Source organism: Bufo bufo, chromosome 6 (genome assembly GCF_905171765.1).
Source record: "Bufo bufo chromosome 6, aBufBuf1.1, whole genome shotgun sequence".
NCBI lineage: Eukaryota > Metazoa > Chordata > Amphibia > Anura > Bufonidae > Bufo > Bufo bufo.
In genome coordinates this window covers 351,904,425-351,932,392 of record NC_053394.1, presented here as the reverse complement: position 1 = coordinate 351,932,392, position 27,968 = coordinate 351,904,425, and the positions used below count along the sequence as shown (strand labels likewise).

General features: G+C 46.2%; 1 long non-coding RNA gene across 1 annotated transcript; it reads left to right on the top strand.

Annotated features, from left to right (window-relative positions):
* Nucleotides 1–37: 37 nt before the first annotated feature.
* LOC121005267 lies at nt 38–27,813 on the top strand. The gene is made up of 4 exons (XR_005779900.1): nt 38–216; nt 6,766–6,775; nt 22,618–22,624; nt 27,804–27,813. It is a non-coding gene; the product is annotated as an uncharacterized LOC121005267 (long non-coding RNA).
* The last annotated feature ends 155 nt before the right edge of the window (nt 27,814–27,968 follow it).

Sequence of the window (27,968 nt, the reverse complement as noted above, 5' to 3'; positions counted from 1 at the left end):
TTAATTCACCATGATCACTTCTATCCAGTAGTATGAATGCTTTAGTGCAGTGTTTCCCAACCAGTGTGCCTCCAGCTGTTGCAAAACTACAACTCCCAGCATGCCCGCACAGCCAAAGGCTGTCCGGGCATGCTGGGAGTTGTAGTTTTGCAACAGCGGGAGGCACACTGGTCGGGAAACACTGCTTTAGTGCTAGGATCATGATGATAGATGCTTGTTAAGTTTTATATTTAAACATTTCTATCTGTATTACGTGGTTTGTGGTTATATGTAGGGATGAGCGATTCGACTTCGGATCAAACATCCGAAGTCGATTTGCATAAAACTTTGTGTTAAAACTCTACAGAGCAGGAGCTTCGTACAGTATTAGAATGTATTGGTTCAGATGAGCTGAAGTTATTGCTTTGCGAAGTCTCGCGAGACTTTGCGCAATGACTTCAGAAATAAATTTGTACTGTAAAAAAACATTTTCTGAACTATGGTTCGGTTCCAAGTGGTACCTTCAAAACAAACCCAAGTTCGGGAAATGTTTTTTTACAGTACAAATTAATTTCTGAAGTTATTGCACGAAGTCTCGCGAGACTTCGCAAAGCAATAATTTTGGCTCACTAGAGCCAATACATTCTAATATTTTACGGAGCTCCTGCTCATCCCTACATATAACCACAAAGTTTCATCTGAAGTCGATTCGCTCATCCCTAGTTATATGTTTCAATAAAACAGTTGGATGAGAAAGTTTTGATTTTCTTATTTTTAATTTTATTACAACAATAAAGTTGGAATTAGACTACTTTCACATCTGTGGCAAAAATTCAGACAGGCTTTTCCAGCAGAGAACAGCCTGTCGGAGTTCTCTGATCCAGCACTGCCGGAGGCTACTGGAATGCCCGATAGCCCCATTAACTATAATAAACTGGAGAGAGATCTGGCAGGTAAGTAATCATTTATGGGGTCATTTATCAAACTCGTGTAAAGTAACACCAAGTTAGTTGCCCATAACAACTATTCAGATTCCACCTTTCATGTTTGACAGCTCCTTTGGAAAATTAAAGGTGGGATCTAATTAGTTGCTATGGGCATCTAAGCCAGTTCTATTTTACACCAGTTTGATAAATTACCCCACTACTCTTTATTAGAGGTTACTTAACTGGTTTCCTCTTAAAACCAGACATCCCCTTTAAATATGTTAAGTTAACTATGTACTTCCATTCTGTCACTAAGGATGCCATGTGGTCTGAAATGTTTAGGGTACCTACACACATTGCGAAATATGCACATTTTTCTGTGTGAATTCCCATGCATTTGTGACAAGAGTGATGGAGCAGCAGGTCAGGCATGAATCCATTCATTTTCTACGAGACTTCTGGAGATAGTCAAGTACAACAATGTCAGGCGGCTCCATAGAGAATGAATGGAGCGCAGGGCACATGGCTGGAGGAACAGGATCCCCTTTCTCTGGCTCAGTGGATTCCCAGCAGTCAAACCTCCACCGATAAGTCAGTTATCCCCTATCCTGTGGATAACTTGCACAAACTCTTTCAAAATCATTATTGTGGCAGAGGACCCTCATGAACATGGAAAACATTTATTAAATGGAGAGCCAATAATATTTACTATACATTTCTGCTGGTAGCACATCATTGCCGGGGTGTAACCCCACTGATATCTAACTTCTACAAGACTGCCTATGTCATTGGAGTATAACTCCTACCAGACCTCTGGAGTGAAGATGTAATTCATAGAAATTGAAAAACATTACACGGCAAGTATCTGGCTGGCGGGAAAAACAAGCAACAGACCCCAAAACTTGTTTTCCAAAAATAAAACAAAATAATGGATTATAGCTGTCCATAAGTTGTGGCCCAACTGCTGAATGGATGGTTAACAAAGGAGACATATGGAAGGAACTTGTTATAGCACTGGCATATAGACACTCCCTGCAGCAACTCCATTCTAGTCAGTTCAATAGTCACCAGCCAGAATGGAGTTGCTATATGGAGGACCTCCCTGTAACAATTATCGCCTGCCCAGAAATGATGAACCTCCTTTCAGAAACTCCGTTCTATTCGATTCAGTAGTGAACCAGCTAGAATGGAGTTGCTGTAAGGAGGACCTCCTTGTAGCAACTACCACCTGCCCAGAAATTATGAACCTCTCTTCAGCAACTCCATTGTAGTCAATTCAAAAGTCACCAGCCAGAATGGACGTGCTGTAAGGAGGGCGTCCTTATAACTACTGCAGTACGCAGCCCTGCAGGGTATTGCGATGGTGAGGTCACGGTTAATAGGCAAAACGAGGGTTGCTCTTGGTTACTCACAGTTTATGAAAGACCCTGGGCAGGCATACAGCAGTGATGGAGAGGCTGGCACTTGGATCCTCTGGGGCACTCTCTGTATATAGGGACCAGGCCAGGTGGTAGGTGAGGTGCCCTAGGTGTTGTAGGTTTAATGTGCCTGTGGCAAGATCCCTTAAAGTTCGTGACGCCAGTGCCGGTAACGGTGGCACACCGATTTGTTGCAGTAATAATGGAGGAACACAAGTTGCAGTGAACCAAAACTTCCTTTTACTGAAACAGTTAACTATTTACAGTTCTTTGTTCAGTTCCACATGTACAAGAAGGTAACAGGCAGGCTTTACATCCAATGGCAGGCACAATGTTTTTGCAAGATACTCAGAGGGTTAAACACTTACAGATCAGGCTGCACTTTTCCTCAGAATCCTGTCTGTCTTTATCCCAAGGCCCGTATGCCCTATTGCTGGCTTTAACCTTGCTTTGAATAAATCCTTCTGCCCTTCAGCTCTCTGTTTAGCTGGAACAATAGCTCTGCTCTGGACTCTTATAGGAACTTCAGGTTTCTCAGGAGGCAAAACCCTCTCCTGGTGGTAAACTTCTGAGCTTGCTTTACTCAGGAACCTCAGGCAGGCTAGACTGCACTCACTAGCCTCCTGGACTACTATCCTCCCCTTTCCTGTCTGGACCTAACTATATATACTAGGTGTTCCCTAGCTCCCTCTAGTGTCTAGGAGGAGGAACTACCCCTAACAGGCCTGATACAGGAAATACACAGGGAAAATCACATGAAACATCATATAAAGTACAATGGCCATATTCCACAGGAGGTGGAGAATAACGTGGCCATATTGACCCTTGTGTAGTGCCCACATTTACCTAGTGGGACACTACATACCCCGTTGCTTTGCCGTTGCCCGTCCTCGGCGCAACACAAGGGGCCCACCCAGCTGGACACTGCAACCTGAAAGACAAAAATGCAAAGCAGGCACACACATCTACATTTGCAATACAAATATCAGGCAGCTCCGCTGGCAAAAGAACAAGTGCAGTGAAAAGGGGCGTCATTCTCTTCACTCAGGATAGTATAGGGAACAGGGGCGCTGACCTGGTACAGCGTATCAGGAATAAACAGGATAGTCCATGATAATAAAATGCAACAATAACATAAGTTCCTAGAGGCTCAACAAACAAAATGAGTCCGTACCCAGGTCTTGTAGACAGTTAAACAGGGGTTTCCCGAGAGGAGCTACTCTGGTCCACAATGTAGTCTCCAAATCTCACAGGTGGGTGCCCCTTAGTAGGCCGCGTGGACCTTCTTACTGGCAGAGGCTCTTCCTGCCCTGGTTCAGAAGGGCCAGAAGAGTCCACAGGCTCTGGAGCTCTTTCAGGTACACTCTAGGACAGGTCATCCTGGGGTTGAGGACTAGTAGGAACTAGAGCTGGTACCACCAAGTTCAACCAGGGTGTGAGGAACCAATGAAGTGGTTCTTTGTCATGTATCAGGTTCTCAACAGCCTGCATAGGATCAGCAGGTTGGGCTGGCAACTCGGGTTCAGGAGACTCCGGCTCAGGAGACACCGGCTCAATATCCTCTGCTGCAATTTCTCCTTCTATGCAGGGTTTTAAACGATTCCTATGTACAATTTGGGAGCCTTTATCTTCTCTGGAAATTTGATAAATGTGGGCCTCAGCATTAGGGATAGCAGAAATTACGTAGGGAGTCCTTTCCCACTTACTGTCCAGTTTACTGGTTCGGTGGTTATTTTTGAGCCACACCATGTCTTCTAAAGCTAGAGGTTCTGCATGAGCAGCCAGGTCAAAGTCTCTCTGCTGTCGCTCTCGGGCACTTTCCATGCGCTCCTGAACAATCTCCTTAGCATTAAGGAGATGTCTTTGATGCTCCACCACCTAATCAGTCCTTGGTAGTGGATTGATGACATCAGGCCCCTGTACATCCAGGGAGTGGTCAGCAGGTTGCCTCCCTTGACGGCCGAACATCAGATAGAAGGGCGTGTACTTAGTGTAGCAGTGAATTGTATTGTTATATGTATACATGAGTTGCGGCAGCAGAGTAGGCCAATTACCCCTTGTCTCAGGGGGTACTGCTCTCAACATTTCAATGAGAGTTGGATTCATCTTTTCAGAGTCCGTTACCTTGCGGATGATAGGCTGTGGTCCGGACCTTCTGGAAATTATGTAGCAGGCACATCTCTTGGAACAACTGTGATTCAAACGCAGACCCCTGGTCCGTGAGGATCCTCTCTGGGCAGCCGTATGGCAGGAGGAAATACTTCCAGAACGCCCCCGCTGCAGTCTTGGCTGTCAGGTCTTTCACAGGCACTGCTACGACAAACTTAGTGAAGTGATCAATAATGGTCATGGCATAAGTATACCCTGAGCGACTTGGCTCCAACTTCACATGATCAATGGGAAGTTTTTACTCACGATAGGATGGAGAGGCGCTCTCTGGTCATGGCGTTCACTTCTCCCGACGGCACAGGCAGTACATTCCCGGCACCATTTATCAATGTCTTCTCTCATCCCGATCCAATAGAACCTCCTGCGAATGGTGGCCTCAGTTTTCTGCACGCCAAAGTGTCCGGACTGGTTATGATACATCTCTAACACCAGACTGGCGTCTCGACGTGGTATGAGGATCTGGTACACCCTATCGCAGGACACTGGATCCAGGCTCCTTCTAAGCAACAGGCCTTTTTGAAGGAAGAGTTGGTGGCGATGTCTCCACAGTCTCAATAGTTCTGGGTAGGCACTCTTCCTGCGGACTCTCTCAGGAGTTCTCCCCCCAGTAAGGAAGTCGAGCAGTTTACCCGGGACTCTTCTTTCTGACTGGAGCTTAATCCACCTTTCTTGTTCGCCCCTGAATATTTGATGAAGAGGGATCAGCAGCTGAGTGATTTTCAGTGCGAACATAATCCTGCTGAGCAAATTTGTTGTAAAACGCCAGCATCTCCACCTCTTCCCAGGCATCCTTAGGTTCATCTGGTGCTTCTGTAGTGGGGAGCTGAGACAGGGCATCAGCATTATCATTGGAGCGGCCTGCCCGGTATTTCACAGTGAAGTCATAGTTGGCAAGGCGGGAGGCCCATCTTTGCTCCAGAGCTCCCAACTTGGCTGTATTCAGATGTGCAAGGGGATTGTTGTCCGTGAAGGCGACAAACGGAGTGGCAGCAAGGTAGTCCTTGAACTTTTCAGTCACAGCCCACACTAAGGCAAGGAACTCCAGCTTGAAGGAACTATAATTCTGATCGTTTTTCTCAGCTCCCCTCAGGGATCTGCTGGCATAGGCAATCACCCTCTCTTTATTGTCTTGCACCTGAGCCAACACGGCTCCCAGGCCTCTTTTACTGGCATCCGTGTAGAGGTGAAACGACTTCTGATAATCCGGGTAACCCAGGACAGGGGGTTCAGTCAGCTTCTTCTTTAGGAGCTGGAAGGCAATCTCCCGTTCTTCATTCCATTCAACACGGATAGGAGTCTTTGGACTCTTCTTGGGATGCCCCCTTAGGAGTTCCTGGATCGGATCCACAATTTGTGCAAAATGTGGGATGAAGCGTCTATAATATCCTGCAAAGCTGAGGAAACTTCTCACCTCTTTCACGGTGGTGGGAGTAGGCCAATTACGGACAGCAGCAAGTTTATCAGGATCAGGCTGGACTCCTTCAGCACTAACAACGTGCCCTAGGTACTTTATTGCTGGTTTCAGCAGATGGCACTTGGATGGCTTGATTTTAAGGCCATATTTAACAAGGACTTGAAACACTTCAGCCAGGTGTTTTAAATGATCCTCATACGTCTTGGAGTAGATAATGACGTCATCCAAGTATAGCAGTACAGTCTCAAAGTTCTTATGGCCTAAACAACGCTCCAACCGCTGGAACGTCCCTGGAGCGTTACACAATCCGAAAGGCATGTAATTAAATTCAAACAGGCCCATAGGCGTAGTGAAAGCGGTCTTCTCCCAATCTTCTGGGGCCATAGGTACCTGCCAGTACCCACTGGTTAAGTCCAGAGTGGAGAAGTAGGCTGATGACCCCAGGGCAGTCAAGGACTCTTCAATGTGTGGCAACGGATAAGCGTCTTTATGGGTGATTTGATTGATTTTTCTATAGTCCACGCAGAACCTAATGCTGCCATCTTTTTTTCGAACAAGAACTAGGGGCGCAGCCCAGGGACTATGACTGTCTCGGATTATATTAGAGTCCTTCATTTCCTGTATCATCTCTTTCACGGACTGATAGGTAGTAGGCGGTATGGGTCTGTATCTCTCCTTAATAGGAGGATGAGAGCCAGTGGGTATGGTGTGTTTGATTACACTGACCTCTCCGTAGTCCGTGGAGTGCTTACTAAAGGCCTTGTGGTGTTCTTTCACCAGATTCAGGACTCCCTCCATTTGCTTCTTCGGGGTGGATTTGTTCCCCACATGAAGTTCCTCCCACCAGGATACTGAAGAGGCGCTGGCAGGTGTGCTGCTGCTCTGTGCGGTCTGGAACGTCTCCGTGGCAGGCAGACGGATAACATCCTGGAAGGATACCTCAAAAAGCTAAGCAACGGGGCAGTGCTTAGAGAGAGTAACAGGGTGATCACCAAAATTAATCAAACGGACAGGCACTTTTTCCTTGCGATACGGTCACCAGGCTCTTGGCTGCTCGCACAAAGGGATGATTCTCAATTTGGATAGGCTCTACTAGGGCTTGATAGTCTTGACTCTGGATCCCTAGCACAGCACAGCACCATAGGATGATCTGGGAATTCGGTGGCAGGATTACCGGCCGGTTATCCCGGGCAGTACAGATTTCTCCTTTTCCATTTGCGAATCTTTGCTGAGCACACAGCACACTGATAGTCGTTTGAATGACTCTTTTAGAAGCAGGTGAAGCTGACGGTATGGATTGGTTCAATGCCTCAAGCACCTCAGAGTAACAATTTTTAAAGACATTAGTCCCTAAGATCACAGGGTGTCCCCCTTTATCTCAGGCTTGCACCACAATCACACCTTGCTGTGGTAAGGTGACTTCTCCTACCTGAAGGGTAGGTTCCCAGTACCCATGGACTTTCACCGGCTTGCCGTTGCTAGCAATGATATCCAGCCAGGATTCTGGTGGCAGGGTGAGGAAACTTGAATCCCAGAATTTTGTGACCTGAGGCCCAGTATCCAGCAGGGCTTCAAAAGGTATCCCGTTGATGCTTATGCTAATTTTTGGACGAGATCCTACGTATCTAGGCATCCAACTTGGATCCTTTGGACCTACTGTTCTACCTCCCGAGGGGCGGTCCTCGGCCTCGGGGGTGGCCTGTTTAACTGCCAACACGTTGATTCAGTGTGTCCATATTTTTTTACAATAGTGGCAGGCTGCTTGCGATTCTTAGACTGGTAACTCGGTCGTCCATCCAGTTCTTTGGGGTATACCTCTTTATATGCAGGTGGGAGGAGCCTTTGAGGTAGGGGGCTCTCATCCTCTAATAACAATGGTCTTTCCCATTCCTCTATTTTCCTGCACACTTTTTCTAAGCTCTTAGTGAGATGGTTAACTTGCTCCATTAATGCCGCTACCACATCTGTTACTGGAGCCTGGGTGGCTTGACCGGCTCCGGACGGCCGCACATTAGTTTTTGACTGGCAGGCCTGAGGTTCAAGGGAGGCCACTTGCCCCGTGGGCGGGTTTTGGCCTATAATACTGATGGCCAGCTCTGTAAAGTCCAAAAACGCACAATTGGGGTTTTGGGCCGACAGCATCCTCAGCTGGCCCTTTAAGTGCTTAGTGTTTACATCCGCAATGAACTTCTCTCTTAGAGTCCGGTCCTGGTCCTCAGCCTCCCGGGGGTCCATCTGGACCACAGCCCTCAGGGTCTCTTGCAGGGAGAAAGCGAAATCCTGGAGTGACTCACCAGGCTGTTGCTTCCTGCTGAAAAATCGCATCTTAACTTCTGACACCGTTCTGGCCTCAAACGTGGTGCCGAGGCGATCAAAGATCTGTTTCAGGCTATTCTTTTCGGAACGGGGCCATGACATGACCTCCCTGCGGACGGCCCCTTCTAACTGTGCTAAGAGGATCTCCATTTGTTGCTCAGCGGAGATAGAGTAGAGCCGGAATAAGGCCAGGATCTGGTCTCTAAAGTCCTTCAATTTATGGGCTTCCCCGGAATATCGCGGGAACCAGATGGCCCCAAAATAATATGGCATGGTCAGTGGCATCAGGCTAGATGTTGCCGCAGCGGCAGGCGCCCTGTTATCAGCTGCGTGCACTTCAGAAGGTATATCGGGGGCCATCTGCCCCGCTTCTTCAGGTGCGGAGATGGCGTGATCTCTGGAGATAGCTTCTTTAGGCAGACACACGCTGGGTTTCGCTGGCTCAAGCGTTGCTAAGGGGGACTATGGAGTGAGTATGGCCCTTTAAGGAGCAGCGGAGCAGGCCAAGATCTGAATCGGATGTGTTCCCCCCTGGATTAAGTCTCTTATTGCTAAGGAGGAACCTCCCCCCAGCTTTCCAGCAAGATCGGAATTCACCCGGTGCTCAAATATAAAGGAATCGGTTCGTACCGAAAGTTTACTTACTCCGGTGATGCGCAGTCCAGGTCTCGCAAGGCACAGGAATACGTTGTGCGGAGTTCCCACACGCAGCGTCAGGAGATAGGCGCGGCCTCTCTGAGCTCCGGGATTCAAGGTAGGCGGTATCTTCTTTACAGACAGGGTGGTACTTTCTCTTCCACAGGCTGGGCGGTACCTTCTCTTCTCTTTTTCGCGCCAAACAGACACAACGAGGCGCACCGATAGTCCAGTCAGCTTAGGCGGCCATCTTTAAGTATATCGCTGTCCATTCACTGACAGCAAGCGGTGACATTAACCCCTTAAGGACTTAGGGCGTACCGGTACGCCCTATTTGCCGAATCTTTAAGGACTCAGGACGTCCTTAGTTTAAATCGCGATTGCGGCGCTTTCAATTCAGACCTGCGGTTTGCTGCGCTTTCTGCAGTTTCTGATCAGAAACTTTAAAATGCCCAAAATGTTGATTTTTCACCCCCCCCCCCCCCCCCCCGCCTGCACCCCTGAATGATTTTATGCCGGCGAGTGGTGAAGGGGGGGGGGGGGGGTTGCAGGCGGTGCAGGCGGTGCGAGAGGCGGGCGGTGCGGCAGGCGGGATCGCGATCCCCCACCCGCCTCCTCTTAAAAAATTCATTGGTCACCTTACGGACCGCTGTATGGAAAAGGTTAACAGTCAGGGTCAGGGATCTCCCTCTCCCATCGGGGGGCTGCTGTCACGGTGAGGAGTGGGGGAAACCCCCCACCGAGCGATGTTAAAAGGATAAGGAAGCTGCTAGGCCAGGACGACAGGATCAGGGAGCAGGTCACCTCCTAAAATGTCCCTAATACTGACCCTGACTCCTAACTGTATGAGCCAACCCAGCTTCCTTATCCTTTTAACATCGCTCGGTGGGGGGTTTCCCCCACTCCTCACCGAGACAGTATGACCACAAGGGTGGCCCTCACTGGAGAAATGGCATAAGAAGACCAGGAGGATGACTCCAGCATACAGCATGGCTGGAGTACCCCTCCGCTTCAGGCATTTAGTGGAAGCTAAATAGCCCAAGCAGCCACACCCACTCACACACACCAGGATGGGAGTTAACCCTTCCAACACCAGACAGGGTAGTGAAGCTACTTAAAGGGGAAATGCACACACAACAAAACCCTGTGCACACCGAACAGGGAAAGTGCACACATACACTACACAGGTTGCCAGAGGCAACCACATGCATAGACAGCGAGCAGCCCAGCAACCAGCTCAGGCTGCTACACTGCCAACATCATATTGCCAGCGGCAACCACAGGTGGGGCAAACAACTCACAGCCCTCACCTGCGGTGAACAACCAAACTGACCGCTGGCAACTGCATGCGGGTCTAAGAGTCACGACCATGAACATAGTCGTGACAGCTGCTGTGCCTTTGTGCCTTTGAGGATTTTGAACGTTATCGGTATCGGCATCTATTTTGCCGATATACCGATAACGTATGGGGAACAGAGAACGCGCTGCTCTCAGCGCGTTCTGTGTTCCCTCCGCAGCACAGGGGAGAAGGAAGCACTGTCTCCCTCCCCCTGTGCTGCTGCTGCCGCCAATTAGAGGAGAGAGGACAAGAGGAGGGGCGGGGCTGTGGCCATCGCTCCACCAATGAAGATAAGTCTCTCATTAACTCATATACAGGAGGCGGGAGCTGGCTGCAGAATCACATAGCCGGCTCCCGACCTCTATGAGCGGCAGCTGCGATCTGCGGTAGTTAACCCCTTAGGTGCCGCTGATCGCAGCTGCCGCTCATAGAGGTCGGGAGCCGGCTATGTGATTCTGCAGCCAGCTCCCACCTCCTGTATATGAATTAATGAAAGACTTATCTTCATTGGTGGCGCAGTGCGCCCCCCCCAAGCCCCCCAGTATTAATCATTGGTGGCGCAGTGCGCCCCCCCCCAGTATTAATCATTGGTGGCAGTGGCCACAGGATCCCCTCTCCCCTGCTCCTCCGATCGGAGCCCCAGCAGTGTAATCCTGGGGCTCCGATCGGTTACCATGGCAGCCAGGACGCTATTGAAGCCCTGGCTGCCATGTTCAGCTCCCTGCTGCTGTGTGCACAAAGCACAGAGCAGCAGGGACAGTGTGAGCTCCTATTCACCCTAATAGATCTCTATCAGGGTTAATAGGACAAGGGTTCTAGTCCCAAAGGGGGCTAAAAGTTAGTAAAAAAAAAAACAACACAAAAATATTAAGTATAAATGAAAAAGAAAGATTTACAAAAAAAAATAATACACGTTAACAATAAACATATTAATTTTCAGCAGATTTGTGTAGAATTTTTTTTTTTCCAAAAATGAAAATTCCGAGAATATCTGTATAAATTATCGGCTATCGGCCTGAAAGTTCACAAATTATCGGTATCGGTCCTAAAAAATCTATATCGGTCGATCCCTAATCGCCGCAGCCGTAACGATCTGATCTATAAAACGGTCATGTTACTTTCCCCGCACTGTGAACGCCATAAAAAATAATAATAAAAACTATGAGAAAATTTTATTTTGCCCACCTTACTTCCCAAAAAAGGTAATAAAAGTGATCAAAAAAGTTGCATGTACGCCAAAATAGTACCAATCAAACCGTCATCTCATCCTGCAAAAATCATACCCTACCAAAGATAATCGCCCAAAAACTGAAAAAACTATGGCTCAGACTATGGAAACACTAAAACATGATTTTTTTTTTGTTTCAAAAATGAAATAATTGTGTAAAACTTACATAAATTAAAAAAAAGTATACATATTAGGTATCGTTGCGTCCGTATCGACCGGCTCTATAAAAATATCACATGACCTAACCCCTCAGATGACCACCGTAAAAAAATAAAAATAAAAACGGTGTAAAAAAAGCCATTTTTTGTCATCTTACGTCACAAAAAGTGTAATAGCAAGCCATCAAAAAGTCATATGCACACCAAAATAGTGCCAATCAAACCGTCATCTCATCCCACAAAAAATGAGACCCTACCTAAGATAATCGCCCAAAAACTGAAAAAAACTATGGCTCTCAGACTATGGAGACACTAAAACATGATATTTTTTGTTTCAAAAATGAAATCAATGTGTAAAACTTACATAAATAAAAATAAAGTATACATATTGGGTATCGCCGCGTCCCTATCGACCGGCTCTATAAAAATATCACATGACCCAACCTCTCAGGTGACCACCGTAAAAAAATTAAAATAAAAACGGTGTAAAAAAAGCAATTTTATGTCATCTTACGTCACAAAGTGTAATAGCAAGCGATCAAAAAGTCATATGCACCCCAAAATAGTGCCAATAAAAATTAATACATATTAGGTATCGCCGCGTCCGTGACCACCTGCTCTATAAAAATACCACATGATCTAACCTGTCAGATGAATGTTGTAAATAACAAAAAAAAAACGGTGCCAAAAAAGCTATTTCTTGTTATCTTGCTTCACAAAAAGTGTAATATAGAGCAACCAAAAATCATATGTACCCTAAACTAGTACCAACAAAACTGCCACCCTATCCCGTAGTTTCTAAAATGGGGTCACTTTTTTTGAGTTTCTACTCTAGGGGTGCATCAGGGGGGCTTCAAATGGGACATGGTGTCAAAAAAAACAGTCCAGCAAAATCTGCCTTCCAAAAACCGTATGGCATTCCTTTCCTTCTGCGCCCTGCCGTGTGCCCGTACAGCGGTTTACGACCACATATGGGATGTTTATGTAACTGGAAAAAATTTTGAAATTGTATCTCTATTTTCCATTAAATCTTGTGCAACACCTAAAGGGTTAACAAAGTTTGTAAAATCAGTTTTGAATACCTTGAGGGGTGTAGTTTCTTAGATGGGGTCACTTTTATGGAGTTTCTACTCTAGGGGTGCATCAGGGGGGCTTCAAATGGGACATGGTGTCAAAAAAACCAGTCCAGCAAAATCTGCCTTCTAAAAACCATACGGCGCACCTTTCCCTCTACCCCCTACTGTGTGCCCGTACAGTAGTTTACGGCCACATATGGGGTGTTTCTGCAAACTACAGAATCGGGGCAATAAATATAGAATTTTGTTTGGCTGTTAACCCTTGCTTTGTTACTGGAAAAAAATTTATTCAAATTGAAAATTTGCCAAAAAATCTAAATTCGGAAATTAACTCTTGTGGAACACCTAAAGGGTTAACAAAGTTTGTAAAATCAGTTTTGAATACATTGAGGGGTGAAGTTTATAGAATGGGGTAATTTTTTGGTGGTTTCTATTATGTAAGCCTTGCAAAGTGACTTCAGACCTGAACTGGTACCTAAAAATTGTTTTTTTTTTTAATTTTTGAAAAATTTCAAGATTTGCTTCTAAACTTCTAAGCCTTGTAACATCCCCAAAAAATAAAATATCATTCCCAAAATGATCCAAACATGAAGTAGACATATGGGGAATGTAAAGTAATAACTATTTTTGGAGGTATTACTATGTATTATAGAGGTAGAGAAATTGAAACGTGGAAATTTGCAATTTTAAAATATTTTAAACATTTTTTTTTTTACTTCATTTTACCAGTGTCATGAAGTACACTATGTGACAAAAAAAACAATCTCAGAATGGCCTGGATAAGTCAAAGCGTTTTAAAGTTATCAGCACTTAAAGTGACACTGGTCAGATTTGCAAAAAATGGCCAAGTCCTTAAGGTGAAATAGGGCTGAGTCCTTAAGGGGTTAAGAAGCGGCAAACAATATATAGTCTTCACACCGCGATTTTCACAGTTCTTGGCCCAACTTTTTCAAATAAACGGATAGGGCATTTATCACTTTATAGGCAATAATGGCACACAGTTTAAATTCCACAATGGCGTAGGAATAATCAGTAAATCCTGTTTGTGACGCCAAAATATGCAGTACGCAACCCTGCAGGGTATTGCGATGGTGAGATCACGGTTAATAGGCAAAACGAGGGTTGCTCTTGGTTACTCACAGTTTATGAAAGACCCTGGGCAGGCGTACAGCAGTGATGGAGAGGCTGGCACTTGGATCCTCTGGGGCACTCTCTGTATATAGGGACCAGGCCAGGTGGTAGGTGAGGTGCCCTAGATGTTGTAGGTTTAATGTGCCTGTGGCAAGATCCCTTAAAGTTTGTGACGCCAGTGTCGGTAACGGTGGCACACCGATTTGTTGCAGTAATAATGGAGGAACACAAGTTCCAGTGAACCAAAACTTCCTTTTACTGAAACATATCTATTTACAGTTCTTTGTTCAGTTCCACATGTACAAGAAGGTAACAGGCAGGCTTTACATCCAATGGCAGGCACAATGTTCTTGCAAGATACTCAGAGGGTTAAACACTTACAGATCAGGCTGCACTTTTCCTCAGAATCCTGTCTGTCTTTATCCCAAGGCCCGTATGCCTTATTGCTGGCTTTATCCTTGGTTAGGGAAACTTCCTCAGGTATATATCTCCTTGCTTTGAATAAATCCTTCTGCCCTTCAGCTCTGTTTAGCTGGAACAATAGCTCTGCTCTGGACTCTTAAAGGAACTTCAGGTTTCTCAGGAGGCAAAACCCTCTCATGGTGGTAAACTTCTGAGCTTGCTTTACTCAGGAACCTCAGGCAGGCTAGACTGCACTCACTAGCCTCCTGGACTACTATCCTCCCCTTTCCTGTCTGGACCTAACTATATATACTAGGGGTTCCCTAGCTCCCTCTACTGTCTAGGAGGAGGAACTACCCCTAGCAGGCCTGATACAGGTAATACACAGGGAAATTCACATGAAACATCATATAAAGTACAATGGCCATATTCCACAGGAGGTGGAGAATAACGTGGCCATATTGACCCTTGTGTAGTGCCCACATTTACCTAGTGGGATACTACACTACCAGCTGCACAGAATTGATAAACCTCCCTTTAGCAACTCTGTTCTAGTCAGTTCAATAGTAAACCAGCTAGAATGGACTTGCTGTATGGAGGACCTCCCTGTAGCAACTACCACCTGCCCAGAATCAATGAAGCTTCCTCAGCAATTCCGTTCTAGTCAATTCAGTACTGAACCAGCTAGAATGAAGTTTCTGTATGGAGGACCTCCCTGTAGCAACTATACCACCTGCCCAGAAATTATGAACCTCCCTTCAGCAACTCCGTTTTAGTCATTTCAGTAGTGAACCAGCAAGAATGGAGTTGATGTATGGAGGACCTCCCTGTAGCAACTACAACCTGCCTAGAAATTATGAACCTCCCTTCAGCAACTCCGTTCTAGTCATTTCAGTAGTCACAAGCTAGAATAGTATTGCTATATGGAGCACCTCCCTGTAGCAACTACCACCTGCCCATAAATGATGAACATCCCTTCAGAAACTCTGTACTAGTCAATTCAGTAGTGAACCAGCTAGAATGAAGGTGCTGGATGGAGAACCTCCCTATAATAACTACCACGTGCCTGGAAATGATGAACGGCGGGCCCCATTCACTTTAATGGCAGGCGAACTTGAAAAACCTTCAGGTCATATTTTCAGCCATTAAATACTTACTAGAAGTGCACAAATAGTCCCACAACATGGACAGTGACATACCAGAGTGGGATCAATGGTAAAAATTCCCACAAAAAATATGTATTTTTATGCGTCTTAAAGGGAAACTCTCAAAAATATGCCCTTCTGGAGCATAGAAACATTTTATTTTAGGCCACAGGAGTACGGGCCCCCAAAATTTGGCATTCACCTGACAGAAAAGAACAAATGATTATGTGGCTGGAGGTATATTAGGCGGTCAGTGGATAACAATTTTACTGTAGGCCAGTGGAGTACAGGCCCCAAAAATTATGCATTCACCTGACAGAAAAGAACAAATGATTATGTGGCTGGAGGTATATTAGGCGGTCAGTGGATAACAATTTTACTGTAGGCCAGTGGAGTACAGGCCCCAAAAATTATGCATTCACCTGACAGAAAAGAACAAGTTATTATGTCTCTTCCCTGCCCGTATTTGCTTGACCACGTGTCTTGGTCAGATGTATCTTGGCACCAACACTGTGTGCCAGATATATATTCACTTGCCACTGAACGTGGCCATATAGCTCTGGGATGCCCTTCTGGGAGAAATATTTCCATCCGGGGACCTTCCATTGTGGTGTGCCAATGGCCACAAATTTTCTAAAGGCCTCCGATTCCACCAGTTTATATGGCAGTAGTTGGCGGGCAAGCAGTTCCAATAAGCCAGCGGTCAGCCATTGAGCAAGAGGGTTATCCGGCGTCATCAACTTTTTATGCTTGAACATTTGGGCCACGTAAGCCTGTCTTCTGCCAGATGAACGCGACGACGGCATGGTGGAAGGTGGAGTAGAGGACAAATGGGAGGAGAGAGGAGAAGGAGAAGAGGCAGGACGTGGAGCGCCAGGAGTGTGGCTTTGTGGGTTCCGACAGCGTTGCTCCTACTGGGCTCGGTGATGGGAGGACAGGTGCCTTCTTAAAGGCGGTCGTCCCTAGGTGAGTGTTGGGCTTACCACTAGAGTTGAGCGGACACCTGGATGTTCGGGTTCGAAGGGTTCAGCCGAACTTCAGAAAAAAGTTTGTTCGGGACCCGAACTTGACCCCGAACCCCATTGAAGTCAATGGGGACCCAAACTTTTGAGCACTAAAATGGCTGTAAAAATGTCATGGAAAGGGCTAGAGGGCTGCAAATGGCATCAAAATGTGATTAAGAGCATGGCAAGTGCTCTGCAAAAAAATGTGGATAGGGAAATGACTTTAAATAACATAAAATAGGTAAAAAAAATAATAATAATCTTGATCTAGGAGGACGAGGTCCATATGGAGTAGGAGGTTGAGGAGGCGGTGGATGTGGCGGTGTAGGTGGAAGAGGCGGTGGTACACCCCAAAACGTTGGGAAATATAACCTGTGATAACCCCCTCCAGTCAGGCTAAACACATGTTCAGACAATACACTGGCTGCAGTGTAGGCCAGCACCCCCAAGGGGTAAAGGCAAGCTCAGGCCATGTGCCCAATTTGGAGACCTAGAAGTTGCAGGGGCAGACCCCTGTCAGTCAGTTTGTGTAGGCGTGTGCACACTTACTGCCCCACCATGTCGCACGTCCCCGTTATGTTCACGATCCAATTTGATATCTGCTCTATCAACTTTCGATGTTCTTTTATGCGCCTACCATGGTGATCACGGGTGGTGGGGAATCAGGGTTCCAGGCCAGAGAGGGAGCGTGAGAAAGAGAGACCACATCCAAGGGAGGATTCATTTTTTCACATTTAAAATTATAGAGTTGAAATATGGGAGAAATTATTAAAGAGTAAAAGTGTGACAACTTTTCAAAGTTTAAGCATTGAATGAAAGGATGTGGCGCACATTAATTACTGAATAATATATTAAATTTTATTCCGTCACCTATGCATAGCAGGTGTTTATTCACGTCTAAAATTCTATAATGTCAACTGAAGAATGAAACAGAAAAATTATTGAAATTTATTAAGCTGTCAACTAGGTAGAGGAGGGGTATATTACACCCAAAAATTGGTGAATTTCACCAAAAAATGTAACTGACAATAATTTTTTTTAAACCTGTCTACTAGGTATAGCAGTGGTACATCACACCCAAAAATTGGTGAATTTCATCAGAAAATGTAACTGACTATTTATTGATTTTATTTTACCGGTCTACTAGGTATAGCAGTGGTAGTATACACACCAAAATTAGTGAATTTCACCCGAAAATGTTAACGACAATTATTATTATTATTTTTTAACCAGCCTACTAGGTATAGCAGTGGTACTATACACCCAAAAATTTGTGAATTTCACCAGAAAATGTAAATGACAAAGTAGTGAAATGATATAAAATATAATACGTACAAATAAAAATAAAAAATTTGATTTATGAGGTGGACTTCCATATGGAGTAGGAGTTTGATGAGGCGGTGGACGTAGCGGTGTAAGTGGAAGCGGCGATGGAGGAGGACGAGGTAGCCAACACAGGTTTTTGGTTTTAATTTTATTTTTTAAAATTAGGGTACACTCTAAAAGAGTGTGAAATATCCAAAATACAAGAATGAGCAATTGCGCTGCAGTATAACAATGGCTGGTTAGTGCAGGTATACATGTCTATTCTGTACAAGGTACGGACAAGTCCTGAGAAATCCGTGCCTGGTTCATTTTAATGAATGTGAGCTTGTCCACATTGGCTGTGGACAGGCGGCTGCGCTTGTCTGTGATGACGCCCCCTGCCGTGCTAAACACACGTTCAGATAATACACTGGCTGCAGGGCAGGCCAGCACCTCCAAGGCGTAAAGGGCAAGCTCAGGCCATGTGCCAAATTTGGAGACCAAGAAGTTGAAGGGGGCAGACTCGTCATTCAGTACATGTAGGCGTGTGCACAGATACTGCTCCACTATGTTGGTGAAATGCTGCTTCCTACTAAGACGTTCCATATCAGCTGGTGGTGCTGGTTGTTGTGGCGTGTTGACAAAGCTTTTCCACATTTCGGCCATGCTAACCCTGCCCTCTGAGGTGCTGGCGGTGCCCCAGCTGCGTTGGCGACCTCTTCCTCGTCCTCTGCCTTCACCTTGTGCTTCCACTGTGCCCCCGCTTTCAGGTGGCAATGCCACCAGCGTGTCTACCAGCGTGCGATTGTACTCGCGCATCTTACGATCATGCTCTAGTGAGGGAATTAAGGACGGTACGTTGTCCTTGTAACGGGGATCCAGCAGCGTGGCAACCCAGTAATCAGCACAAGTTAGAATGTGGGCAACTCGGCGGTCGTTGCGGAGACACTGCAGCATGTTATTGCTAATGTGTGCCAGGCTGCCCAGAGGCAACGAAAAGCTGTCCTCTGTGGGAAGTGTATCGTCTGTGTCCTCTGTATCCTCCCATCCACGCACCAGTGATGGCCAAGAGCTGGTCTGGGTGCCACCCTGCTGTGAATATGGTTCCTCCTCCTCCTCCTCATCCTCCAGAACTGTGCCCTGTCTGGACAATTGTGTACCTTGTGTTTGTCGGTGCAATAACCCACCCTCGAAGCCACTTGGTAATGACTGGCCGGAAACCCTACGAAATGATCCCTCTTCCTCCTCCTGTGCCACATCCTCCTCCATCATCTCCAGGAGCGTTTTTTCAAAGAGGAATAGAAGTGGGATAGTAATGCTGAGAACGGCAATATCGGCACTGGCCATGTTGATGGAGTACTCGAAACAGGTCAACAAGGAACACAGGACTCGCATGGAGGCCCAGTCATTGGTGGTGAAGTGGTGCTGTTCCGCCGAGCAACTCACCCGTGCGTGCTGCAGCTGAAACTTCACTATCGCCTGCTGCTACTTGCACAGTCTGGTTAGCATGTGCAAGGTGGAGTTCCACCTTGTGGGCACGTCGCATATGAGGCGGTGAGCGGGAAGGCCGAAGTTACGCTGCAGCGCTGACAGGCGAGCAGCAGCAGGGTGAGAACGCCGAAAGCGCGCACAGACGGCCCGCACTTTATGCAGCAGCTCTGACATATCGGGGTAATTTTTAAAGAATCTCTGCACCACCAAATTCAGCACATGCGCCAGGCAAGGGATGTGCATCAAACCGGCTAGTCCCAGAGCTGCTACGAGATTTCGCCCATTATCGCACACCACCAGGCCGGGCTTAAGGCTGACTGGCACAAACCACTCATCGGTCTGTTGTTCAAGGCCCGTCCACAGCTCCTGCGCGGTGTGGGGTTTGTCCCCCAAATAGATAAGTTTTAAAATTGCCTGCTGTCGTTTACCCCTGGCTGTGCTGAAGTTGGTGGTGAAGGTGTTACGCTGACCGGATGAGGAGATGGTAGAGGATGAGGAAGCAGAGTAGGAGGAAGATGCAACAGGAGGCAAACTGAAGCGCCCTGCAATCCTTCGTGGTGGAAGGACATGCGCCAAACTGAAAAGTAGTGGCGGCTGGGCACGATGTACTGTGGGACAGCCACCGCCATAAGGCCTTTAAAACTATCCGTCTCCACCAGACGGAATGACAGCATTTCAAAGGCCAGTAATTTAGAAATGCTGGCATTCAGGGCTAGGGATCGCGGGTGGGTAGGGGGAGTACTTCCTCTTCCTCTCCAGCGTTTGGGAGATGGAGAGCTGAATGCTTCTGTGGGACATTGTGGAGATGCTTGGTGACCCAGGTGTTGGTGTTGCTGGCAGATCCTCTGTTTGCGGGGTGGCAGGTGGCACTGTCACTCCAGAGGTGGATGAAGAGGCCGCGACTGCAGCAGAAGAGGAAGCAGGAGGAGCCAGAGACCTTTCTTGGTTTTTGAGGTGTCTACTCCACTGCAGCTCGTGCTTTGCACTTAAATGCCTGGTTATGCAGGTTGTGCTCAGGTTGAGAACGTTTATGCCTCGCTTCAGGCTCTGATTGCACAGCATGCAAACCACTCGTGTCTTGTCGTCAGCACATTGTCTGAAGAACTGCCACGCCAGGGAACTCCTTGGAGCTGGCTTTGGTGTGCTTGGTCCCTTGCTGCGGTGAGCAGTAGCAGGCGTACTGTCTAGAGGACAGCCGCTTCGCTTTTGCACCCTGCTCCCTCTTCTACTGTGTTGGTGGCTCTGTGCGACCACCGCCTCTTCGAACTACATAGGTCACTCGCATGACCTTGATTCCATGTGGGGTCGAGGACCTCATCGTCCTCCACATCATCTTCCACCCAGTCTTCACCCCTGCCTTCCTTGTCGGTCTGCACACTTTCGAAAGCCCCAGCAGTTGGCACCTGTGTTTCTTCATCATCCGAGACGAGCTGCGATGGTCCTCCCATGTACTCATCTTGAAAGATAAGTGGTTGGGCACTCAATCTCTTCCACTTCTGGGGCAGGGCTAGGTGGATGGCCCTGGTAAACCCTGCTAACAGAGTCATCAAAAAGCAGAAGAGACCGCTGCATGACTTAAGGGTTCAGACTGCTTGGCTGATTTGAAAGGGGGTGAGGTGAAAGACTGATGGACATCGGCTGCAGGTGCCAACTGTGGTCTTTCAGCAGGAGACTGGGTGGGAGACAATGTTAAGGAACTGGATCCACTGTCAGCAACCCAATCCACTATCGCCTGTACTTGTTCAGGCCTCACCATTCGTAGAGCAGCATTAGGCCCGACCACATACCGCTGCAGGTTTTGTTGCCTACTAGCACCTGAGGAAGGGGTTTCACTTGTGCGTGTAGCTGGCACAGATCGACCACGTCCTCTCCCTGCAACAGGAGCTCCACCAGCAGCACCACGACCTGGGCCACGTCCCTTATCTGACGCTCTCCTCATATTTTTCGAATTTAGGATCTTTCCCTAAATGGGTGTTTAATAAATAGTAGAATAGAATGACAGTATGTAAAGGGTGTATCTCACACGGCCTGAACCAGTGAAGGCCTGAATTAAAGATTTCTTTGCCCAAAATGGCTGTATTTCAAATGGCTGAATCAAACCCCTGTATGTAGAGGGGGTATCTCACACGGCCTGAATCAGTGTAGGCCTAAATTAAAGATTTCTTTGCCCAAAATGGCTGTATTTCAAATGCCTGTATTTCAAATGGCTGAATCAAACCCCTGTATGTAGAAGGTGTATCTCACACGGCCTGAATCAGTGATTGCCTGAATTCAATATTGGTGCACCAAATGGCGGTATTTCAAATCTCTGAATCTAACCCAAATGTATTAAGGGTGTATCTCACAATGACATATGCAGCAAAGGCTGCCAAATAAACTTTTTTTGCCCAAACGGGTGTTTGTTTTATAACTCAATATGGTAGCAGTATATAACCCAGGAATTTCAAACGTGCTTATGCTGCAAGGCCTGAAATATTGTGTATTTTGCCCAAAAAGGGTGTTTTATTAATTAAATAATATAAGCCCTGTATATACAGGGTGTATCTCACCCTGATGATTCCAGGACTTCACATATGTCATCCGCAGTCAAGTCAGGAATCAAACTTTGCCATCTATGCAACAAAGGCAATTGAGTGGATTTGATTCGGGTGTTTATCAGATGGGTGTATATGAAAGAGATGATCCCCTTAGGTCCCTGTGACTTTAGGACTCCAATAAGGGGAAATTTAGAAATAGAGGGCAATCCCGGGAATTGAGTGTTGAGAACATGCCTGAGCTGCAAGTAATGGTAAAATGCATTGTGGGGTAGTTGGGTTTTAATTTGGAGACCGGTAAATGACATAACTACTTTATTATGATAAATGTCTCCTATATGGCGAATGTTGTGGTTTTCCCAAAAATTAGCATCATGGAATGACAATAAATCAGAAAAAAGGGGGTTATCCCATAGTGGGAGCTCCTCAATTATGTCTGTATAATCATGTATTTTCTTCGCTGCTGTCCATACTTGAATGGCTACTCTGTGAATGGGTAATAGTGGGCATGAAAATAATTGTGTTTTTTCTAACACCGGCCATAGATATTGAATATTCAAATAGCATGCCAGGTGAGCCTCCGAGTTCGGCATCTGGACTCTAGGGAGCAACCAAGACTTCAAATATCTCAGTTGACCTGCCAAGTAGTAAAAGTGCATATCAGGTAGGGACATACCTCCATTATTTCTAGGACGAGTTAAAGTGGATAAAGATAATTTGGGTCTGCCAGATCCACATATAAATGGTGAGAGTAGAGAGTTTAACTGCTGAAAAAATCTATTAGAGACAGTATAAGGGGAGTGCTTCAGAATATATAGGCATTTGGGTAGCACTATCATCTTTATAAGGTTTATGCGACCAGCCGCTGACAATAGGAGCGATCCCCAGAGTTTGAACTTATCTTTGCAATATGCCAGCAAGGGAAGAGTGTTCATGGAATGGAAAGTCCCTGAGTCTTTAGTGATTGTTATCCCTAAATATTTAAAATGTTGAACAATGGGCAATTCATAAAAAGTAGTTCTGTCATGTACATTGTATAGTGGAAAGAAAAAGGATTTCGACCAGTTTATACATAAACCAGAGTATCTACCAAAATCATTAATTAGTCGCATAGCCTGAGGGAAAGTGTCATCCACATCAGACATAAATAATACCATATCGTCTGTATATAGGCCCAATCTGTATTCTATGTCACCCAGGACAATGCCATGGAACACACCATCCTGTCGTATACTAACCGCCAATGGTTCAATGGCCAAAGCAAATATTAAGGGTGATAGTGGGCACCCTTGTCTCGTGCCTCTACCGAGAGTGAAGTAAGAGGAGGGGATACCATTTATATTGACATTAGACCTGTTTTTTTATATAGAATAGATACCCACTTGATAAAGAATGGGCCAAAACCAAAGCTTTTAAGAGTTTTCAGAAGATAGGGCCATTTGACCAAGTCAAAAGCCTTGGCTGCGTCGAGAGACGCAAAGGCCCACCGCTGTTGTTGTTTAATACCTATTTGTGCTAGAACCTGGACTCTTCTAATATTTTCCGAGGTTGATTTCCCCGGCATAAAGCCAGACTGGTCATGGTGAATGACACTCAAAATACATTTGTTCAGCGGGTTTTTGTCCCGTTTTAAGATAACTATTATAGTAGAGTCATATATTGACGCAGGTAGGGAGTCCTTGGTGAGCGCCTTGGCGTACAGCTGTGTAAGGGGTGGTTCTATAAGGGAGTCAATATATTTGGCATACACCTCCAATGGAATGCCATCCGGGCCTGGTGATTTCCCGTTGTACATAGATGCGATTGGCAATTTAATTTCCTCAGCTGTAATAGGGGTATCCAAAAAATCCACATATTGGGAGGACAGTTGAGGTAAAGTTAGTTTAGAAAGGTATTCCTCTATTTCATCTGCAAGTTAGAGCTGTATAGTTCTTGATAGAACTCATGAAAGCGGTGAACGATCGCTTCCGTTTCGATCAACGTGGAACCTGTGGTATTGTGGATTTTTAACACTGCAGGAGAGTGTTGGTTTTGGTGTACTATGTGTGCCAATAATTTACTAGACTGATTGCCCAGTTCAAAATAAGATTGTTTAGTGAAAAAAAGTTTACGCTGAGCCTTTTCTTTCAGGAGGTTATGATATTGGCGACCCTGGAAAAGCCATGACTGTTTGTTAGGCCCCTTTCACACGGGCGAGTATTCCGCGCGGATGCGATGCGCGATTTGAATGCATTGCACCCGCACTGAATACCGACCCATTCATTTCTATGGGGCTGTTCAGATGAGCGGTGATTTTCACGCATCACTTATGCGTTGCGTGAAAATCGCAGCATGCTCTATATTCTGCGTTTTTCACGCAACGCAGGCCCCATAGAAGTGAATGGGGTTGCGTGAAAATCGCAAGCATCCGCAAGCAAGTGCGGATGCGGTGCGATTTTCACGCACGGTTGCTAGGAGACGATCGAGATGGAGACCCGATCATTATTATTTTCCCTTATAACATGGTTATAAGGGAAAATAATAGCATTCTGAATACAGTAAGTAAAATAGCGCTGGAGGGGTTAAAAAAAAATATTAAAAAAATGAACTCACCTTAATCCATCTCCTTGTGTCTCCTTTGTTGAATAGGACCTGTGGTGAGCATTAAATACAGTTACAGGACCTTTGATGACGTCACTCCGGTCATCACATGGTACGTCACATGATCTTTTACCATGGTGATGGATCATGTGATGACCGGAGTGACGTCATCAAAGGTCCTTTACCCAGGTCCTAAAGAAAGAATACAGAAGGAGATGCCAGCTGCGCTATCAAGTGGACTAAGGTGAGTTAAAAAAAATATATTATTTTTTTAACCCCTCCAGCGTTATTTTACTTTGCATTCTGTATTCAGAATGCTATTATTTTCCCTTATAACTATGTTATAAGGGAAAATAATACAATCTACAGAACACCGATCCCAAGCCCGAACTTCTGTGAAGAAGTTCAGGTTTGGGTACCAAACATGCGTGATTTTTCTCACGCGAGTGCAAAACGCATTACAGTGTTTTGCACTCGCGCGGAAAAATCACGGGTGTTTCCGCAACGCACCTGCACATTTTCCCGCAACGCCCGTGTGAAAGAGGCCTTAGAGTCGGAGGGGTTAGCGACATATGCAGCCTCCAGTCTGATGCAATCCTGCACCATATCAGACTCCTGGCGGGCAGAAGCCCGTTTAAGGCTACTTTCACACTTGCGGCAGAGAGATCCGGCAAGCAGTTCCGTCGCCGGAACTGCCTGCCGGATCAGGCAAAATGTATGCTAACTGATGGCATTAGTAAGACTGATCAAGATCCTGATCAGTCTTAAAAATGCCTGATCAGTCGAAAAAATGCATTTAAATGCCGGATCCGTCTTTCCGGTGTCATCCGGCAAAAATGGATCCGGCATTTATTTTTTCACCTTTTTTTCAGTCTGCGCATGCCCATACCGGAAGGACGGATCCGGCATTCCGGTATTCTGAATGCCGGATCCGGCACTAATGCATTCCAATGGGAAAAAATGCCTGATCCGGCATTCAGGCAAGTCTTCACTTTTTTTAGCCAGAGATAAAACCGTAGCATGCTACGGTTTTCTCTTTTGCCTGATCAGTCAAAACGACTGAACTGAAGACATCCTGATGCAAACTGAACGGATTACTCTCCATTCAGAATGCATGGGGACATACCTGATCAGTTCTTTTCCGGTATAGAGCCCCTATGACGGAACTCTATGCCGGAAAAGAACAACGCAAGTGTGAAAGTAGCCTAACGTATGCTATGGAGGACCTCAGACAACCTCTGAGATAAGCCTTCAGTGTCTCTCACAACAAAAGAGGGTTCTCGGAGGGATCCTGGCAAGCCAGCCACACCGATAATTGGTCAGGGATTTGATTTATGCAGCGTCAACAGGGTCAACCAAAAGGGAGGAATTCTCATACTAGCATAGGGAGTCAATGTAGTTGCGGAAACAACTAGGTACAGAGAGGAGTGGTCAGAAATGCCTCTAACCCCATATTCGATCTGGGCGATACGATTATATAATGTTGGGTTGCTGAATACATAGTCAATGCGAGAGAAAGTCTGGTGGGAAGAGGAATGGCAGGAGTAGACGCGGTCGTGCGGGTGTCTGTGTCTCCACACATCCACCCATCCCATCTCCCCCATCAAGCTTGCCAGCGGAGTGGGAGTGACAGAAGGGGGGTCTGCCGGAGCCCCCTGTGTAAATCTGTCCAACGAGGAGTTAAGTACCATATTACAATCACCCATGCACAAAATCAAGGCTTGTGGATGCGCTGCAGCGAACGTGGCTGCTTGGTTGAGTATCGTAATATTAGCTGGCAAGGGGATATAAACACCTATAATAACATAGTGCATACAATTAACAAAGGCTGAGACAAAAATATATTGTCCCTCCGGATCCACTACCAAACTCTCCACCTCCCACCTGACAGACTTGTGTACCATTAGGGACACACCCCTGGAGTACATGGTGTGGCAAGCATGTCTCGCCCACTGGACCCATGGTTTCTGTATTCTGCTAAAAAAATCAGGAATGAGATGTGTTTCCTGGATGCATAAAATATGAGGATAATAATGTCTAATATGTGAACCCAAACCTCTAACATTCCAAGACAGAACACATATTTCAGCCATGACATTGGTTAAAAAGCATTCTCATACTGAACATCCCAACCAATATTGTGTGGCAGGGGTGTGCAGCCAATATGTACTATGTGGTACGTCCCACCACTTCGGACATAATAGCTAATTGTGGACACTGAGACATGTACGGGTGCATATGATAAGAAATAACCATCTGTAACGTAAACATAATTCGCCCAAACTTTAAGAAAATACAGCGAACATATAAACTATCGCACATAGATGCGACCTAAATAAAACTCTAAGCAGATGCTAACAAGCAACAGATTAGGGATTTAGCAGCCGTGACTATAAGCTATACGGGGAGTGCAGATAACTAACATCAGTGTCCGCACTAACAGAGCCACGAGAAAGAACAGAGGTCTGCGTTGGAGCTCCAGCTCTATTTGGAGGACATAGCCGCCACGGAACTCAGCACTGAGCTAAAACATAGACACCATATATTTATGGTATAGATTTCGATTGGGTCGAGTAGATAGTGGTATTAAGAGAGGGTAGACAGGGTAGAGGGAGAAGGGTGAGTGAAGTGGAGAAGACGATAGGGAGGAAAAGGAAAGAGGGGCATGGACAAAGAGGAAGTGTAGAAAGGGAAAGCCAGGTCAGATGTCCCACCTGTGGGTACAGGAGCAGAACTGAGTGACCTGCTGCTGAGTACATGAATGAGCCTCAGGTGACATATTGTCATGCCCCGCCCTGACTATGTGCGGAGGTCGGCCAGAATAGCAGCACGAGTTTAGTGTTTTGTTTTGGAGCCGTGCTGGATCCGCCTCCCATCAGGTGCACTGGGTGGGGTCATTAGTTTAAATAGCACTCCAGCCAGTGCTCTGAGCGGATTATAGGAATCACTTTGGTCCTGGAAGCTAGGAAGGAAGGTTGTCTGTTCCAGCTCAGAAAGATAAGTGTGGCTTCAAGTTTGATTGTTTTGTGTCATCTCTCCCATCCAGGTTCTGTGCGAGCAGGCTACTCCTATTTCCCCTCTTCACCATTTCAGGGAATTTAGGGTGTTTCAGCCCAGGCACGGGGACATATCATACCTACCACCAAGGTCTGCATGTGGGCTGAGCAGTGCAGGGAGAAAGGTCAGGGATTAGCTAGGAGGTGACCCTTCCCCTGCCTCTCGCCTAGAGCCTGGTTGGTGGTTTATCTGTTAGTCTGAGTGCACGTCCGCCGTGACACATATATAAAAGCAAGGTCAGATAGTCCGCTGCTGAGTACACATACGGTCATAAAATAGTATAGAAAAAAAAAAGGCCAACTCTCCTATCCCTAATTACATGAATGGTCATGGGATAGCAGATGGAGGCAAGGCTAAATAACCAGGTGCTGAGTATACAGGTGAATGTAAAGTAGGGAAGGGGAGGAAGACTAAATAGCCCCCTGCTGAATACACAAGTGATCATTAAATAACATAGAGGAGCAGAACTAAATAGCCTGTAGCTGGGTACATAAGTGAATGTGTGGCAGCATATAAAAGAAAAGAAGGACAGGGCTGCAATTGAATATACATGAGAGCCCAGAACAGCACAAAAAGAAAATTTAAAAGGCGAGGACAAGCATACCGCCACTGAATACACCAAAGGTTATATAGAAACATACTGTAGAAATGTCTCACAAA